The following is a 205-nucleotide window of genomic DNA, read 5'->3' as shown; positions in this document are numbered from 1 at the left end:
CTAAGAGGTTGTGTTGTTTGTTAGCCTGACAGATGCATTAATACTGTGTGTGTTAAATGAATATTTCATTTGGGTGAAGAAATAGTAACGTCTATTCAAACTCAAATATAGAAATTATTTATTTTAATTGTAAGCCTCTGATGCTCACCAAGGTTTCATTTATTTTGTTAAAAAATACAATAAAAGCAGTAAAAATTTTAAATAT

Source organism: Carassius gibelio, chromosome B8 (genome assembly GCF_023724105.1).
Source record: "Carassius gibelio isolate Cgi1373 ecotype wild population from Czech Republic chromosome B8, carGib1.2-hapl.c, whole genome shotgun sequence".
NCBI classification, from domain to species: Eukaryota; Metazoa; Chordata; class Actinopteri; order Cypriniformes; family Cyprinidae; genus Carassius; species Carassius gibelio.
The sequence above is the reverse complement of the archived record's forward strand: the minus strand, read 5'-3'. Positions refer to the sequence as shown.